This window comes from Phlebotomus papatasi, chromosome 3 (genome assembly GCF_024763615.1).
Source record: "Phlebotomus papatasi isolate M1 chromosome 3, Ppap_2.1, whole genome shotgun sequence".
Classification (NCBI taxonomy): Eukaryota; Metazoa; Arthropoda; class Insecta; order Diptera; family Psychodidae; genus Phlebotomus; species Phlebotomus papatasi.
This window is the reverse complement of record NC_077224.1, coordinates 46,066,147-46,084,512: the sequence shown is the minus strand read 5'-3', so window position 1 is coordinate 46,084,512 and position 18,366 is coordinate 46,066,147. Positions and strand designations below refer to the sequence as shown.

The 18,366-nt window shown below is 32.7% G+C and overlaps 1 protein-coding gene across 1 annotated transcript in view; it reads left to right on the top strand.

Moving 5' to 3' along the window:
- The first annotated feature begins 14,972 nt into the window (after nt 1-14,972).
- Nucleotides 14,973-18,366, top strand: part of LOC129807988 (protein spaetzle 3) — a 32,579-nt gene continuing 29,185 nt past the window's right edge. The window contains exon 1 of the mRNA XM_055857619.1: nt 14,973-15,276. The gene's annotated coding sequence lies outside the window, so the exon portion shown is untranslated. The remainder of the gene's footprint in view (nt 15,277-18,366) is intronic.

The following is an 18,366-nucleotide window of genomic DNA, read 5'->3' as shown; positions in this document are numbered from 1 at the left end:
CAGTGCAGTAATCTAATATTCTTCATATTTGATCAGCTTATGCACTGTTACAAATTGGAATAATAAATGTGAAAGTGAATATACAATGAAATTAAGAACTCAATTAATTTGGAAAAACATTAAATTTGAAAATTAAAAATTAATAAAAATTTAATTAAAAATTGGCGTTAGCCACAAGGTAAATCTTACTTCAGGTCAAATGAACAAATCACTATTAACATGAATCAACACAATATTCAATGAATATTTAATATTATCACTCAAAAAATGGGTGGCAAAGCGTCCCAGGCTTTGCGAAATGCTCGAACTCGTGACTTAGATGCTATACCGCAAAAGTACTTTCGCATCATTTACCATTTACTGGTACTCAACCGATTTGAACCGATTCATAAATCTCTCAAAAGATCCCCGAAAATAGTTTTAAAAGTAATAGGATTGATTTTCAGATAATTTTTTTTATCGGTTTTGAACCGGTTCATTACCGATTCAAAACCGATTGAAACCGGTCTAGTTGTGTCGGAAATTCCAAGACCTTTCCAACGACCCCAAACATGACCCCATTTGCTTGATAAATGCGCACTCTAGTGTCTTTTTAACCTTTGACCTTGAAAAACCATTATTAGGAATGATTCAACGGTATTTTTGTATATGGTCAAAATCCAGGGGGTGACATTAGCTCTGAAAAATGTGACCAGTTTTAGTGTAATTTTTTCCCTGTTTTCATACACATTTCACGAGATATCTTTAAAACTACGTAGGATGCCAATTTGGAGTTTTCGGTTCCTTCTTCGTTATTAAATTGGCTTTTATTTTGTATTAGAACTTTTGCTAATTTATTCTACATGACAGAAAATAGCTAATAAACTTAAAAGCTTCTTCGGCGCGCTAGAAACATATGGGAAACATAGGGAATGTCATGCCCCTGGTTAAAATGTTCGCCTGGATAATCTCTAAAACATATCCAAAAATGAAAAAAAATCGCACGACGCGTTTTCGAGCAATCCCAAAAAAACATGGTTTTGGATGGGAAGGGGAGGGGTGGGGAAAATGGGCGGTCCCCCGAAGGTCCCAAGTCTCTATCTCTAACCGTTTACCCTCTAGAGCTGATGAGAGCCAGACGGACAGACAGACAAACAGCGTGACATTTCTCACAGAAATCGTCTGAAACGTGAAGATTTGTTAAGAAAAGTGGTCTCCGAGGGGTGGAAGGTGGAAATTTGGGAGGGTGAAAAAATCGAAGGATTATATATTGCTCTCTCCGTACAGTTCGAGCAGTAAAAAACCAAGTAAAAATTTTAGTACTTCGCTACAACTAAGTGCGATTGAGGTATAAACACGAAGTTCTGTTATCTCGTAAGCGATTGCTCACACTGAAGTTTCAACAAATCAATTTTAACTCAAATGATATTCAAAATTTAACGATTTTAATGTTAGAATCTTCCAAAAAAACAAATATTTAGATAGATTTCATTATTCATCAAATATTGGAATAAAAATCCATCATTTTAATCAATTTATTTTAGTGTCCAACTTTACCGTCAAAGTGTCCAAATTTAGAAACTCTGCAAAACTATGAGCTTTTACTCTATAGGAGTTTCTAATATTAAAAATCCTATACTCAGCATGTAAAATCTCAACTTGAAATCACTCTTCTGTATAGATTGACCATTCACGACTTAGGGGAAGTGCTTATAATTTTGGACAGTCTGCATATAAGCATCGATATCCCAAGTTTGAAGTGCGATATTTTCAATACTAATTGACTTTCTTTGTTACTCTCTTTTCAGAATTGTTGTTTAAAAACTTGGCAAGCTATTTATCATCTCATTTTTACTAAAATTAGTTTTAATACGTTTAAAAATGAATTGATATGTAGAGGTGAATTTGACTCTTATTTTGGACAACTTGGTTATTAATTTTTACAACTTGTCTGTAAATTTGGACAGATAATCCGCCTCAACAGGATGCCCATTGTTCTTCATTTTATGAACCAATCTTAACAAGTCCTCTTCCTGTTCATGTAAGGGAAACGTAGAATGTCACAGAAGCCCAGAAACTTTCCATATCATTCATTAAAGTGAGTTGACTTCGATACTCCCAGTATGTGCGGATTAGCGCATTCCTTGACCTTTCCGGGAGCCTTTCAAGGCATTTCTCGCTACATCTCTTTCGTAGAGATGATGTTCCTTTGTTTCTCCAGGCATTTGTCCAACCTAGTCATCACAAAAGCTAAAACTTCACGAAATTTCGTGAGAAAAACACCTGTCCAAAATAAGAATCATCACCTCACTGGTGAATGTCTTAAAAAATTTCCCATTTTTCACACGAAAAATATAATTCACAAGGCAAATCTCACTTCAGGTCAAATGTACAAATCATCAGTAACGTGAATCAACACAATATTCAATGAATATTCAATAATAGCACTCAAAAACAGCGAACAAACTTTGTTAGTACTTCACCAAAACTAAATAAGACTGAAGTAAGCTACGAAGTTCTGTCATATTTCTCGTAAGCAATTGCTCACACTGAATTTTCAACAAAGCAATTTCAACTCAAATCATATTCAAAATTTAACGTATTTAGTGTCAAAATCTTCCAAAAAGAACAAATATTTAGATAGAATTCATTTTTCATCAAATATTGGAATAAAAATCCATCATTTTAATCAATTTATTTTTAGTGTCCAATGTTATCTTCAAAGTGTCCAAAATAAGAAACTGGACAAAATTATGAGCACTTACCCTATTCGTTTTATATTCTGATCCGTCGATATGTAGCGCACCTGGAGGCATTTTTTACGGATCATTGCGATCGCAGAATTTTTCGCGAATTTTCGTGGATTGCGGTATTTTTCCCGAATTTTCGCGGGTCACGGATTTCTTCATATGTTTTCGGGAACCGCAGAATTTCTCAAGGATCCTCTCAGAACGCAGATTTTTTCGCAAATATGCGTGGGCCGCTAATTTATTATGCTTCATTTTCAGTAAGTGAAATTTGGCATGGCTCAAGCCTAAAGTAGGGTCTAAATGCATGCTAAGTTTGAGGTCTGTATCTCTCATATCTTCTAATATACAGTAGAGTCTCGCTATAGTCCATATTTGGTTCCAGATTTGATACTTGGGTCGCACTATAGTCCATGTCATTTTTTTTTAAATTATCAACGACTTTTAGTATTGAAATTGCTCGACGGCTTCCACTTTCTTTGCGATTGTGGTACTTGTCCTTGCTCTCTTCATTATAGATCACAATTATCACAACTTACTCAATTAAGTTTGCCAAAAATATTAAAATAATTATGACAACATTGCATGTCGCGTACTAAAAAACATAACCTAACTTAAAATCAGTGTTTTGAAATCAACGGTCGATAAGTTGTGGACTGTAGAGCGGTGGCCTATACCGGGGTTCTACTGTATTCGACTTTAAAATTCTTTAGATATTTTTGTACATAGAATTTCTTATCAATTGCAAGTACCCCGAGTTGCACGCATTTTGAAGTTATCTGTAAAGGATCTCAGCTACCATAAGCTTATGTGAACTTCGAATTTGCAATGAAAGAATCGTACCTACCATAGCCCTATTTAGACTTATCACTGGCTTTTTACAATATTAGGAAGTATCATTCGTCAGATAGTTAATCATAATAAGTATGATAATGCTCAAATATTGGATATGATCCATGGTAATTATTTGGTGGTTTATAATCAGAACGAATCATAAATGTAAAATCATGAAGGTCGCATAAATATGTGGGCGACACCATGGAGTTGATCTTATTTTGATACGCATGTATCTGTTGTAAACTGGAAATGATCTGCGATTTGAAAAATTAGCCACAGCGTTCAATAAGCTTGAAAATACAGCCTTAGGGCAGATTTAGATTTTTTTTATTACTAATCCTATTTGCAAATTTTTCAATGGAATATTTTCCTGAGGTTTTTGCCACTGATCATTTTACTCGTTTAGCATTTGAGTGAAAAATTATTCCAAAAACGGATATTATTGTGTGCGACAATGTAAATATTGTCGCAAGAGGTAAAAATTCGCATGAATTCAAGATGCCAGTTGACAGATTTATAGCGATTTTTCTAATCAGACCAATATAATATAAAGAGGTTTCTAGTAACCAGAAAGAGAGAGAGAGAGAGATTGTAAATAAGGAATGAAGAAAAATGAGTGGTGTTTCAGAAATGAGTTCCGCTTCAATTGAGACATACAGGATTTGTGTAAAATCATAATCTCTTCATAATGACATGAAATACAATATGATTCGTCTACCCAAGAAATAACCTTTTCAATTTACAAAATCCGATAAGGATTGCGCTGAGTTTTTCGAGTGACATAGTGTTAAAATTTTAATTGGCATGTGCTGATCACAAAAAAGGTGGCAGTTTTCAAGGCATTTTCAATTGAAACACTTGAAGTGAGTGATTGGTGGAGTCAGGAAATGATCTACACCAACTCCGATGCCTGACAGTGACCGAATCACTGTGATTTTATTATACATGGCAATAAGTGATACAAAATATCGGTTATGACTTCTGTTTCACATCAAGACTTTCTATTCTTCAGGAGTATTTGTGAAATTTTGGAAATATTGAATTTTATCGACTTTATGCAGTGAAATTTTCAAAAGTAAAGGAATAATAACTTGAAATTGCATTAAATACAGTTTAACCAGATTTAAGGCCAGTTGCACCAAATTTCGGACAGTTTGCAATATCGGACACCTTCTTTATTTCTCAAAAGACTCTTGAAAAAAGTTCTTGGAAAGGTCCCAGGAGGGCAAGAGACTCCTAGAAACTTGGTGTCCGATATAGCACACAAAGAATTATCATCATCATTTTCAACCGCTTATCCCTATTGAGGTCGCGGGCCTATGACACCTAGCAGACTACGTCTGTCGATTCTCCGTTACTTCAGAAAGATGAATGAATTTTCGGGATAGTGCACGGAAAAATAGACCACTCTTGATTTTTACTCTTTAATTCTTCACAACGTTTCGAGGATGAATGTCCTCTTCATCAGGTTTCGAATTGGAGGAAAAATCACATACAGGAGGGAAAATTTACTGCTGCACTTCACTTGAACTTTTTCACGGAGACGTTCACCATCCAAAAGGCTGACACAGAGTTTTGATTTTTCCTCCAATTCGAAACCTGATGAAGAGGATATTCATCCTCGAAACGTCGTGAAGAACTAAAGAGTAAAAATCAAGAGAGGTCTATTTTTCCGTCCACTATCTGCTACTTCAGAAAGATATTCGAGATCGAGGTCCATGGCAAGATTCTGAATTTGATTCAGCCACCTTGACTTAGAGCCTCGACAGACTTGAGGAATAGCCGAGAGACGGCTTAGCATAATTATATTAGAAATAATGGTAAAACTACATTTCCATCATTTTCGACTAAGTCGTCTCTCGGCTTAAGTCGTAAGTGTGTCTAGGGTCTAGGGCATTAGGTCTGCCCCGAGTGCGACGCCTCTTCTTAATGGCTTGCATAGCTTAAATTAATTAAGAATAATTTTATAGAAAAAAAAACATGATAAGGTGCTTGTCAAGATTCCAAACAACAGTCCTGAAAAAGGACTAACAAAAAATGTTGAATTGTAATAAAAAGGAGATGGCAAAACGTCCTAGATTTGCGGAGTGCTCGAACGCACGAGAAAGGACTATCCGTGAATAATTGTTTGCCTATACACTTGAAAGATAATTATTTTCAAAGTTAGAGATTTTAAAATCTTAAAAAAACCTATACTCTGCATGTAAAATCTCAGCTTCAAATCCCTCTTCAGAAAATTTGCCTACTGCGAGTTATTCGTTTTTTATTCTGAGTGGTCGATATTAGGGTAAAGGTTCATAATTTTGTCCAGTCTGCTTATTTATAAGCATCGATTTTCCAAGTTTGAAGTGCGATATTTTCAATAATAATTGACTTTTTTTTGTTACACTCTTTTCAGAAGGGTTGTTTAGAAACTTGGCAAGCTATTTATCGTCTTATTTTTACTAAAATTAGTTTTAATACGTTTAAAAATGAATTGATATGTAGAGGTGAATTTGACTCTTATTTTGGACAACTTGGTTATTAATTTGGACAACTTGGCTGTAAATTTGGACAGCTAATCCGCCTCAGCACGATGCCCATTGTTCTTCATTTCATGAACCAATCTTACCAAGTCCTCTTCCTGTTCATGTAATGGAAACGTAGAATGTCACAAGTAGCCTAGAAACTTTCCATATCATTCATTAAAGTGAGTTGACTTCGGTACTCCAAGCACGCGCGGATTTGCTCATTCCCTGGTCTTTCCGGGAGCCTTTCAAGGCTTTTCTCACTGCATCTCGTTCTTAGAGATGATGCTCCTTTGTTTCTCCAGGTATTTGTTCAACCTAGTCATCTCATAAGCTAAAACTTCACGAAATTTCGTGAGAAAAACACCTGTCCAAAATAAGGAGTATCACCTCACTGGTGAATCTCTTAGAAAATTTCTCACTTTTCACACGAAAAATCTAATTCACAAGGCAAATCTCACTTTAGGTCAAATGTACAAATCACTACTAACGTGAATCAACACAATATTCAATGAATATTCAATAATATCACTCAAAAAAAGCAAAGAAACATTGATAGTACTTCACCACAGCTAAATAAGACTGAAGTAAACACGAAGTTCTGTCATATTTTTCGTAAGCAAATGCTCACACTGAATTTTCAACAAAGCAATTTTAACTTAAATCTTATTCAAAATTTAACGATTTTAGTGTTAAAATCCTCCAAAAAGAACAAATATTTAGATAGAATTCATTATTCATCAAATATTAGAATAAAAATCCATCATTTTAATCAATTTATTTTTAGTGTCCAATTTTATCCTCAAAGTGTCCAAAATAAGAAACTGGACAAAATTATGAGCCTTTCCCCTAAATATGTAATTTTAACAATAAACCTACCAAGACCTGGTCAAATTGACCGATTTAAAATCAACACATATTTAAACGGTGGTACAATGTCACTATCAAACTTTATAAATTTCTTAAAATACGCATGTACAGTAGACTCTCTCTCAAATGGGCATTTGGGACGAAATGTTATCCAGTTTATCGATAGGTATGGGCATCAAAGCCTTTGTAAATTCCACAAAAAGCGCTCAATTATAAAGAATCACGATAAAATAGGAAGAACTACAGCGAATTTGAGCGAATTAGCTTCATAATTAAACGTGAAAATTATCAACAAAATTTTTCGTCCGATTGAAAAAGAGCCGATTGAGTGAGAGTCTGCTGTAATATATTTTTCAGTGTTTAAATTTTATTTTTTTCTCTTTTCCAAGACAAATTTGTTAAGTATCCTACCATACTGCGGTTTGTCATTTGACCGAAAAACGACCAAAAACCTTCGGTAGGTTTAGTGTTAAAATTTTTTTAAATCGGTTAATTTGACCGGTCTTGGTAGGTTTAGTTCAATCTTTAATCTTTGAAAATTCGATATCGAAATGTTTTTCGAGCATAGGTGTCCAAGGACGAAATATTCACCTTGACTACCTCCAAAACATATTCGAAAATGAAAGAATTCGTATCAGGCGTTTTCGAAATAAACCAAAAAACATGGTTTTGGAGGGTAAGGAGGGCGGAGGAGAAAAAGGACTGTCCTAGGTAATGCTGACTTCTGGTGGGGTCGTCGAAGACCGGAAGTCGATATCGCTTATCGTTTAACCTCTAGCCATATCACAAGGTGGAAATAAGTGAATTATTAACTATTCTCTTTTTGAGTTCGAGCAGTAAAATGTTGTAATTCTATTACACTGTTTCAAAATGCTGTCCTAATAAATAAAAAGAGAAATACCAACACTAAGAAAAAAAAGGAGGTGCGATTAACTTTTTTTCCTCATAACTTTAACACTTTTTAGGTGTAAAAATATATCAAAATTTTTTAATTTTCATTTTACACCTTTTTAAGGATAAAATTAATATGAAAAGGATAACTTTAACCCCTAATACACCTAAAAAGGGTAATATTTACACCGATTTCGGATCAATACTGCAGGATAAAATTAACATTTCCGGAATGTTATTTTAACTTTTTCAGATTTCTCTCACAGTGAAGGTACAAATATAATATGAATATAATAAATTTCAGCCAAGATTTCGTACTTTTCTTGAAATTTTCATTACTTAAGACTTTAAAAACTTTAAACTGTTCGCCAAGAATTGCCAAGATGAAAGATTTACCTCAAGTGTTGATCGTATTTATTTTTGCTTAAGCACAAATGACGATAACAGTAGGTAAAATAAAGTGCGGCATTCACTTCTTGGGTGTGGCTGGTATTAATTCTTAGTTCTTTTTATTATTTCATTTTTATACTATATATGCAATCAACTTGAGGGTGTCTATCCAATGGTACTGTCACAAGCCAGAGAGACTTTCAAAGTATTTTAAGAATAGGTAATCCTTGGGATTAGCAATGTGTGGAATTTAATAGAGCTTGGAAAAAGTGTGATATAGACGCAAAAGTTCGATATACCAATAATTGCAGATTTTTTTTTTTATATTGTCCACCCAGTTTATGCTTATAGTTTGGTGAGAGACAAAATTAGTGCAATTCTCGGCAATAAACTAATAAAATATCGCGATCAAGAGTCGTGAGACTAATACATTAAACATTTCAGACAAAAGCGAGGTCAACCGACTCTGCAGAATTAATATTTTTTTTGGTATAGCATGAATTTTACAGTTGAAATAATACAAAAATATCCATAGTAAATACAAGACATATAGAGAAAATCATGATTTTTGCCTTCAGTCGCACGTAGACAGGGGAGTTTACAATTTTCCAATGATTAATATCTTGTAATTATTGGCAACGTAAGATTATCACCAATTATATATTCTTTAGACCTCCAGAGCATATTTTATATCTCGTTAAAAATAAACATCAAAATCAAAATTATCATTTTAATTATCTCCACTTTTTTTTGTCACAATTGCACAATTCAAATTAATTATTTTAAATGGGTCATAATTCTTTTTGTAACCATAATTCTAGTTAGGAGCCAAAGTCAATGCTGTGAGAAAAGTTTTTTCATGAACATTATAGTAATAATGTTTTATATTGTGAATTCATTTAATTTATTTTATTATTTTTTTTTTTGTAAAGCTGGGATTTTCTTTCATTCTTTCGTCTTACAAACCGTATTGTTTGAAACATTTTCCCCTTATATATATTGATTCAGAAATATTCATAAAATGTACACGTGCAAAATATCGATAAATTCATAATTATTGCAATTTATTGCAACTTGAATTTTACATTGCAATTGCAACACAAATACAAATTCTATTTTAATTAATTTTCAAGATAAATTCTAAATTTCACTTTCATAAAGTTTAGTATATTTAAATGTATTTTTGCGCCATATGAAATGTGATTCCCGAAAGATGGAACTACTCTTTGGTTATCTCATTGGATAAAGAAATGCCCCTTGATAAGGATTAACGGAACTAAATGATTGTGCATCATCCCATTTCTGGGAAGACCGTGATAGTGTTCAGAAGAGTGAAAAAGGAATTACTTAGAAAATAAAATGTGGAAACTTTTCTTCCCAACATCATTGGTGAGTAAACCAGAAAAATGTCCAAGATGTAATATCCGTATGAGTGTAAAAATCATGTTCGATCATCCAATATGAATTCTTTCATGAAATTCTCTGTAAAAACGTATGAGTAATGGGTTGAACGTATTAAAGAAAAAAAATTTCATTGATTTAACCTCTCCATCATTACGTCTCCTAAGCGTAACATTTCAAATTTATTCTGTATCCCGGGGAAAAAGAAATAAACCATCATGAATTATATATTGAGTTTTTCACTCTGACGACAATCTTACCATCATTGTGATTGTTTCTTCATACTGATTATTCCAATTTCGTAAAATAGTGACAACATTGTAGAGATCAAAGACGATATGATGCTGTATTAGATTGGTTATTTGTTAAATAGATCGATATCTTGTGAGAATGATCTCTTACCAAAATTCCCTTTCTATTTTCACGTGATCAATGTGTAAAATATCTAGTAGTACAAAATGGATTAATTGAGAGATGAATAGATTACGTTTCAACTGACTTTGTAATCTTTGTATATTAGAAGCTTTGCATGATGCTTTAAAAGTGCTCTGCAAAGTTTTAACCGGAATACAATAATTATCAATGTTGAAATTACTCTAACGGTTCATTAGACAAAATTTGCTACTGTTAAAAATATTACACAGTATATTTTGATCAAGTGATGAAATATTTTGAGATCGATTATTGATCCTAGAAATAGGTGGCAAAGCGTCCCCAGCCCTTGCGAAGTGCTTGAACTCGTGACTTCACTGAGAAAAAAACTGGGGTGCAATTAACTTTTTTTCCTCATGACTTTAACACATTTTAGGTGTAAAAATATATCAAAATATTTTTAATGTTAATTTTACACCTTTTGAAGGGTAAAATTAATATGAAAAAGTGTAACTTTAACCACTAATTCACCTAAAAAGCATAATATTTACACCTATTTCGGATCAATACTGCAGGGTAAAATACATATTTTCCTGAATATTATTTTGACTCTTTCGGATTTCTCTCAATTAATTTTAAGAGTAACAAAATTGATCCTCGGACAAAATTTCCTTATCGGTTCATAACCGGTTCATCACTGGTTCATAAACTGATTTGAATCGATTTATAAATTACTTAAAATATTAGATGAGTTCATATATTCTGTCAGTAGAAGAGGTCGAAAGTTTGGAGTGGTATATCTCAGCTCCTGATGAACATAATTGGATGGGTGAACTATTGTTGGAAAGCCTGGCTCATTAGCTTTTAGAATCTGGTATATGTAGTCTGCTATGAGTAAATCATGGTCATCCAGAACCATTTATGTCGAAGAAGACACTTTTTGCAACGTCTTTTTTGACCATTCACTGCTGGGACCAGGAGTGACCCATAATTCTCGCACTTGGACTGTTCGTTAGAGGAACTCAAAGGGTATAATTCGTAGAAGAAACTTTTTTTTTGGACATCTTACTTTTTTTTATTCATCGACTTTTGCAAGAATTTTAACATTTTACACGCATAGAAAAAAATGACAGAAATCCTTCTATCTCATTTTCTGGACAAACTAATGAAGATATCGATTTGGACTGTTCTAAGTACTCCCCCATAAGTTGATCTAAGGAATCCAAATATCACATAAATTTCATCCCCATGTCTATCCTTCCCCTCCAGAAACCACTCTTTTAGGATTTCAGTAACTTTTTCCTTGCATTGAACACTTCAAACTCACTCCAAACACTCCAAACTTTCGACCTCTTCTACTGACAGAATATATGAACTCATCTAATATTTCCAAAATACACCTCAGGAATAATTTAATTGAATTTTGTATAAAAATGATTTATAGGTTATAAACCGGTTCATTACCTGTTCAAAACCGATTGGAACCGGTTCAGTTTTGTCTGAAATTCCAAGACCTTTAAAACTGGCCTCAATATGACCCCATTCGCCTGATAAATGCGCTCTCGAGAGCCTTTTTTCACCTTTGACCTTGAAAAACCGTTATTAGGAATGATTCAACGGTATTTTCGTACATAGTTAATTATCCGCCTTGGTAATCTCTAGGGTAAAGTGGTACAAGTTGGACCATGGTACAAGTTGGACAATGGTACAAGTTGGACAGGGCTTTTTTTCTTGATAAATTTAGTACTTCATTTTTATTTGTATATTTTTAATGCTTTATTTTTATAATTTGGTTCCTTGTGCTTGAAAAAATTTAGTAGTGTATTTATCAAGAAAAAAAATCCCTGTCCAACTTGTACCGGCGAATTGTACAGCTTGTAAGACTATGTTCAATTTGTATCACTTTACCCTATAACATATCCAAAAATTAAAAAAAAAAATGCACGACGCGTTCTAGAGAAATTCCAATTACAAGGTGAAAAGTGGTCTATATTTTTTTTATAAATAGTTTAAATAAATCGATAGATAAAGTATCTAAGTATATAGCGTAAATTCGGGTAACTATATCCCTTTTTCGCTATTTTTCAACTTTACATAATAAAAATACATAGTTAAAATGAAAGGACGGGGGCAAATGGGTGAAATTATTTTTGTTCAGTTGCTTATGAATGAATTTTGTGCAAATAAGACTTATTTTATAAAAATGTTCAAAAAAATCAAGAAAAAAGGTTTGCATTTGGGATTTGACTCCTTTAAAGAAATACCACAATTCAACAATTTGTTATAAAACACAACAATGGCAGTCTTCACATTTAAGGGTAAGATGCACAAAATCTACAAGATGGCGTGGTCTTTATCTTTATTTGATATTTCTGTCCGCCATTTTGAATAACTGTCAAAATCTAAAACTCATCCCATTGGTCTGAAATTTTAGTACGTTGTAAAGTTAATATGTGTATGCAGATAAATAAAAAATCGTTGCATTTCAAAAAATTTGTCGCCCGAATTCTCTCTAATTCGGGTGACATTTCGGTCTCAAAAGCCCGAATTTGAGAGAGTATACTGTATCTAATAAAATGTAAGTAATCACAGTGAACAGACTGGGCTTTTCTACATGGTCATTGCTTTTTTACGCCTTCATTGTTTTTTTTACACGTGAAAGAAATGACCAGTCAAATGCTTTTTCTTCTTTGCTCAAGGTACATACATAATCGGAAAATGTTACTAATAGGGTAAAGGCTCATAATTTTGTCCAGTCTGCTTATAAGCATCGATGTTCCAAGTTTGAAGTGCGATATTTTCAATACTAATTGACTATTTTTGTTACTCTGTTTTCAGAAGGGTTGTTTAAAAACTTGGCAAGGGTTTATTGTCCTTGTGTTTACTAAAATTAGTCTTAATACGTTTAAAAATGAATTGGTATGTAGAGGTGAATTTGACTCGAATTTTGGGCAACTTGGTTATTAATTTTGACACCTTGGCTGTAAGTTTGGACAGCTAATCCGCCTCAATAGGATGCCCATTATTCTCCATTGGAGAACAGTGGCGCGTAACAGGCTCAAATGGCGACGGATCCTGAGTCAGGCCAAGACCAGTAATTGGTTGTAGCGCCGGTTAAGTAAGTAAGTAATCCGCGTCAACAGGATGCCCATTGTTCTTCATTTCATGAACCAATCTTACCAAGTCCTCCTCCTCTTCATGTAAGGGAAACGTAGAATGTCACAAGAAGCCCGAAAACTTTCCATATCATTCATTAAAGTGAGTTGACTTCCGGAAGACTTTTAAGTCTTTTCTCACTGCATCTAGTTCGTAGAGATGATGTTCCTTTGTTTCTCCAGGCATTTGTCCAACCTAGTCATCATAAAAGCTGAAACCTCACGAAATTTCGAGGGAAAAACACCTGTCCAAAATAAGGAGTATCACCTCACTGGTAAATGTCTTAAAAAATTTCCCACGAAAAATCTAATTCACAAGACAAATCTCACTTTAGGTCAAATGTACAAATCACCATTAACGTGAATCAACACAATATTCAATGAATATTTAATAATATTACTCAAAAACAGCGGAGAAACATTGTTAGTACTTCACCACAGCTAAATAACACTGAAGTAAACACAAAGTTCTGTCATATTTCTCGTAAGCAATTGCTCACACTGAATTTTAAACAAAGCAATTTCAACTCAAATCTTATTCAAAATTTAACGATTTTAGTGTTAAAATCCTCAAAAAAAAAACAAATATTTAGATAGAATTCATTATTCATCAAATATTGGATTAAAAATCCATCATTTTAATCAATTTATTTTTAGTGTTCAATTTTATCCTCAAAGTGTCCAAAATAAGAAACCGGACAAAATTATGAGCCCTTACTTTATTGTCTCGTAAGGCGTAAAAAAAATCAAATTAGTGCAAAAATTGCCGCAATTTTTTGAAATATTTTTCTACGTGTAAAAAAAGCAATGAAGGTGTAAAAAAACAATGACCGTGTAGAAAAGCCCAGTCTGTTCGCTCTGAATATGGCATTTTTTTTATTAATCTACGTTTTTCGTTAAGGATAAGTGTTCAAATTGCGTATTCCAAATGGTACAGAGTAGGTTGTCAATAAGTCCTGATATGAGTTCTTAAAGTGTCAAGAGATGTTCCAGTAACCTTATAATCAAAATAATAATTTGACTACATTCCCATCAGTTTCCCACTAAGCCGTAAGTCTGTCTATGACATTACATTTAATTCCGTAGAGAATGATGATCTAATAAACATGCTTGTGAGATGATATAGTTTATCTGCAGGATGTTTCACTGCTGTTGGAAGTTTGTGTACTAAATCCTGTATTTTAGAGTTGTTAAAACGTTAAATTTTAAAAATAGTCAAGTAATTCAAATGACCAATTGTATGAAATCATATTGATTGAAGATGAATTTGGAGTTGTTTGTATGTCTGATAAAAAAAAGTGAATTACCAAATCTTAGAACATCAAATATTTACTTTATTTAAGATGAAGCTTTTTTCTTCTCTCCGCTATATTCACATGCTTTACCGATGATTGTTAAATTTATATTTTACTTGCATGATGCAATGCTAAATGTATTATTATTTTTTATTGGCCTATGAGTGTCATTTAAAAAAGTAATGTATCCCATCTCTTTGGTCTGTGAAGGTAACAATTTCTGGTAGCAATAATATATGCATGTATTGTCTTCAAAAGTAACATGAGAATCACCACTAAGCTTATGAGACAAGTACAGTTTTGCAGAAGTTTGGCGCGCGTTCCGCGAGATCCAACATGACCGTCGCGTTGTATTATGACGTCTTATTGGATATTTTTCATACTACAATAGCACTCACCAAGTACAATATATATGTGGCATATAACCGTGTATGTAGCATGTGGTGAGGGTGACGTGTAGAGAAAAATTCAATACCTTACACACGATGGAGTCTGGTATATTTGCATAATATCAAACACATTCAGTCTCAGTTGGTAATTCGTCGTGGAAACACCTGATCGTGCGATCACCTCTTTTTCCCATCGCACGATCATTCTTTTTTTTTTTTTTTGAAAAATATTTGTTGAAGAAAAGTGAAGTTTTATTAGTGGAGCCATCGAAAGTGTAATCTTTTTTTTTTTTTGAAGATTGAGTGGATCGTTTGGAGTGTTGTTCATCTTTTATGAAAATGTTGGAAAGTGTTGAATATTTCTTTTTTTAAATGATCGGTGATATGAAAATTAATTTGTACATTCGTCTCAATTTTTATTTATATGGATTTGATGACTAAAAGTAATGTCAATTTCAAAGAAAGATATTTCATTATTATTTTTTTCTATCAAAACTTAAAGAGAAGTCTCTAAAGTGCTATTTTTTTTGAATATTTTCTCTCCCAAAATACCATCCATCTGGGTGTTTAGTGAGAAATTTTTGTTTATTGATATTGTGTGAGAGTTGAAGGAAAAAGTTGCAGAAAATATTTCTTATATTTATTATAGAGATTTAAAAAAAAAATATCGTGGGGGTTTTGCATGATATTTCATTTGTACCTGGCGCCACAATTATTTGATTTTGTTATGTTTTCTTTAAATACTTCTGTGTGTTTTTTTTCCGCTCCTCCAAGAGGAGATCAAATATATTTTAAGTGAATGAAAGAAATTTGTAACATAATATTGAAAATGGTACGAGAAATTAATTTCATTCACATTGACAAAACTAATATACGTGCTCTTATGGATGTGAGACTCTTATATGAGTACAATTCAGAGATAATCGTAATGAGTTATGACATTGAGGTGGTTATTTCGAAAATTTCTTATAAAGAGATGGAGGAGAAAAGCTGCTTTTCTCATGTGTGTGTCCATAATTATCATATGAGCATCTCTATATACACCATCTCTCAAATGTTGATTTTTTTCACTGATTGTGTCTCAATATGTAATACATTAAATGCTGATTAATTCTATGCGGAAATTCACATTGTTAATATCTTGCATATTGTCAATTCAATTAGGACAGATTCTAAATACGTTTTATTTTATCTCTGTAGGGTAGAAGCGCGTAATTCGGAATCTATGCTCCTCATTTTTCACAACTCCAAAAAGGAGTAGAGGAAGGCTTTCAGGCTTCAAACACTTCCAATTTTTCCCCTATTCCTTTAATGAATCTGATCTAATTCCTTTAGGAAATGTGTGATCAAGACTAGCTATTAAAATATATCAGCCATTAGGTCAGGCTCAGTATGTGTGCGAACCCTGAAAGACATCCCCTATATAATTTATTTCCTCTTTGAGCTCCAGATAAATCAAAAATCCATTCACATTTGGCGCGTTTTAATTAGAAATGTTTGCATTTGGAGCAAGTTCTGAATTAAGCAATCCTACCTTATTGCACCAAAAATTCCATTAGAATGATTTATTTCCCATAAATTCGTTTATGGAACAATTAACTATAAATAATAAGTAGAAAGTAAATGTGTCAATAGTTTATTTTACATAGATTTTTCATTTAAAATATTTCATAATTTTATTTATTATTGCTATATTGAATTGAAAGTCATGAAAAATCCTTGAAAATTTTATTGATCAATCAAAATATCGCTCTGAATTTCTATATGTCCTTAAGAATTGTGCAATCTTTCATAATGTTTCTGGTTATTGATAACACATTTACCTTTAATAGTCAATTAAAAATGAAGTATTTAATATTTCTTTAAAAATATAAGCATGACGAAAGGCGGTAATTTCTTAGAACTATTTTCCTACTAAGTTACACTATTCATATTTTGAAAAACACTTTCAGAAATTTATCAGTCAGCATTTCTAAATTTCGCAATATGTTTTCGATATTTTTGTCTTCTAACAATTAAATTTAGGCTTAATAATTATTTAAAATATCTTTCTTTAATAAGGGCATGGCGCAAGGCTGTAATTTCCCAGAAATATTTTCCCACTATTACGCCAGTCACAGTTCCTTAAATTTGAGACGCTCAGAGCAAAAAAAAACGGTAATTTTAATAGAAAAATGCATATATATATATATATATATATATATATATATATATATGTATATATACGATAGATAGGTTTTAGTCACATCAACTCATTTGACATTAGAAGATACAGTTAGCGTCCACCACCGTCTTAGCATTGGAGAGTAACCTCCACAGCCAAATGGTGGAAATACTCTTTTCCAGATTGTATATGCCGTCTGAGTTAGATAAATTCAGACAGTACAAGCCATTATGAGGAGGCATCGACCTCGGGGCAGATTTAGGGCAAAGTGGCTGAATCAGATTAAGAATCTTGCCTTGAAGCGCCCTGAGATCGAACCCGAATATCTTCCTGAAGTGGCGGAGGATTGACAGTCGTGGGCTGCTAAACTGGGTGTCATGGGCCCACGACCCCAATAGGGATAAGCGATTAAAAATCATAATGATGACAAATTATGGAAATTTAAAGAATTAGATAAGAAAAAAATCTGTTACACGGGCTGGAAATTGGGCCTAGTTGCCTCGATATCTTAAATAACAATTTTAGTGAAGTTTCAAAATTTAACGCATTATGCCCAACGCACAACACCTTTTGTTTAGTAAACATATTTTTGACATTTCAATGAGAGTGAATGAGATCTAGATCTAGTCATCTCGCTCATTCTCATAGGAAATTTTTAAAACATGTTTACAAACAAAAGTTATTGTGCGCTGGTCATTACACCGAAAAAAAAAATGTTTTGTAAAATTGTTTGTAAATGTTTGTGAATTCCTATTGAGAACTTACGAAATTCTCGTAAATCGTATAACCCACAAACAAGTTTGTAAAAGTTTGTACTTTCTTCACAAATATTATTCTTAACATGATCATTTGACGAGCATTTTTTTGTACTTTTACAAACATTTGTTAGTAAATGTTTGTAAACATACAAAAAAATTGTAAAATTTTGTCATTTGTTCGTAAATTTTTGCCAGAAAAAAATATACGAACAAATGTTTGTAAAAGTACAAAAAATACTCGTCAAATGATCATGTTAAGAACAATGTTTGTAAAAAAAGGACAAACTTTTCAGTGAGTTATACAATTTACGAGCATTTCATGAGTCCCCTGTAGGAATTCACAAATATTTACGAACAACTTTACGAAATATTTTTTTTCTATGTAGAAAAAAAGTATTTCGAAAATATAGTGCTCTTAATAATTTATAAAAGATTGTACTTTTTATAAACATTTGTTCGTATATTTTTGTATGTCAGGCAAAACTTTACGAACAAATGACAAACTTTTACAAACATCTTTCCTTGCGTTTACGAACTAATGTTTGTAAAAGAGAGAAGAAATGCTCGTCAAGTGATCAACAATGTTTGTGGAAAAAGTACAAACTTTTACG